This window comes from Fulmarus glacialis, unplaced genomic scaffold (genome assembly GCF_000690835.1).
Source record: "Fulmarus glacialis isolate BGI_N327 unplaced genomic scaffold, ASM69083v1 scaffold9143, whole genome shotgun sequence".
Lineage (NCBI taxonomy): Eukaryota > Metazoa > Chordata > Aves > Procellariiformes > Procellariidae > Fulmarus > Fulmarus glacialis.
The window spans coordinates 12,571-14,665 of NW_009202290.1; positions in this window are offsets into that span (position 1 = coordinate 12,571).

Below are 2,095 nucleotides of genomic sequence, written 5' to 3' on the forward strand. Positions count from 1 at the left end.
AACTCGAAAAGCTGGAAGAGCACTCGTTGTCCTTGCGCGTTGGCTGTCCCTGTTTAAGGCTTTATCTCTTGACTTCCAGAACACTCCAATAAGTAGTGTCTGCTACGTGGGGACATCAGGTAAACAGACATCCTTTGACTCTGCGTTTGACAAAGGAGCCCTCCTCCCTTTCCACTCCTGTTGCAGTAATTCCTTTAATATTTACCCCCCACGCAGTGTTTATTCTGCAGTCAGAAAGGAAATTCATCTGCTGTGCCTGTGCTAGCGACCCCCTGGAATTGCCAGCAGCAAATGTAAACTCCAGCCTGACCTCCTGGGTCTATAAAGCCCATTCCCCTGGCTCACGCTCTGCTGGCTTAGTTTTTTAGGATTCCACAGATGCCAAAAGTAATCTTAGTTTACATTAAAGGCAGGCAGGTCAAAGACACTCCACTGAAACCGAGAGCATTACTTGCATGAGTAGGGCCTACTCACAGGAAAATGTTTACTGGTAGAAATAGGGATTAAAAGACTGAAGCCATCGGACCGTAAGTCTCTTTTTTGCTGTGTCAGGCCTTGAATATGTAAACTGGTCACTGGAGCTGAAAGACTCCCAGGATGAGGTTGCCTGGAGATGACAGCCCCACCTACATTCCCCCAACGTTAGGCTTGGGGCTTTTGAAGTTTCTACCATTCTGGAGGACACCCAAGCCTAATTACAACAGGGAGTGGGTGCTGCCAAAAGCACAGAAGCTGCTGAAAATGTCTTCATACTCTAATACTGCAAAAGTGGCTCGGTGAAGCTGAGCCAGGCTCTGGCTCCCAGCAGAGCGGTGTATTGAGGAGCGAGGTGGTGACAGGGAGTGATGAAGCACCCACGGCGGTGACCCTTTCAGGGCTGTCACAACACCCTGCACCGGGACAGAGCGTGCACTCGCTGGCTGGCACGTGGGTCTTGTAAAGTACACGAGGGGCGCAACCTTTGACAAGGTCAGGAACAGCTTTAGGGTGACCCAATGTGTTAATTTGAGACATTTGCAGCAGAGGGGGAACCCTGCGATGTTGAGTCATGTCACACAGCCACTATTTTGGGCCGGTGACTTGGCTACAGCCTGGGGTGCTGCCCTGCCTCCCACTGGTTAGCTGTGGCACAGGGAAGAGGGGTTTTGCCCAGATGGTGGCCTGAGAGTGTGAGACAAAATGACTCTGGTGTCTCTTTCTCTCCTACTTTCACCTAAAAGAAAGTCTGCCTTTTGCAATGCATCCACCACCAGAAAACTCAGCAGTCTTCTGTGATGGCTCCAGCTCTGTCACAAGCTCTGTAGCGGTGGACATCACAGCACTGACGTCTTTGCAGGATAGGGGCTAACTCTGGTTAGGACCTCCCTGCACTCGTCACCTCGATACCAGCTTCTCTCTAACCGTACACAATGCACAGCTCCTCGGGAGGATGACTAGTACTCTGGTAAAAACTGCTGCGCTGGGAAGAGCAGCAATCTCTGTGGGGTGGGTAGGAGCGATGAGGAGAACGTCAACGCAGGGACAAAGCAGAGAGCCTCTTCCTAGCAGCCTCCAGCAACAGCAGCATTTCAAACCCCCACGTATGTGCAAGCCGATACTTCAATGCCTTCAGGTTGCTATGGACAACCAAAGATTTCTAAACTGTCTTACAGAGCAGAGCCCTGTCACACTGTACACGGTAACAACACTTGGCATTTTTATTACCAAGAGCTCTATGTCAGAAGGTAAGAAGTACTGTCATCGCTTTGCAGCTGAAGATACTGGAGGTATGATCAGTTTTAAATAAAAGCGATCCCTCAGGTAAACCCCACCCATTTAAATGCTCTAGTACCTGAAATCACCTCCTCAAACATACAGCCCCTTCAGATAACCCACGCAACGTCTGGGGCTGAAGCACGGGCAAACTATGTGGAAGCGAGTCACTGGGATAAGAAGCACAGGCTCTAGAAAACGACAGGGGGATTACTGGGAAGAAAGGTCCCTGGAGTGAAGTTTCCCCGTACATGTAATCCAGGCTGCAGCAAAAATGCACGTTTATTTACAGAGCAGCCTCCCGATGGCACGCACAGTGAGTGGCATTTCCAAGGGCGTGCAT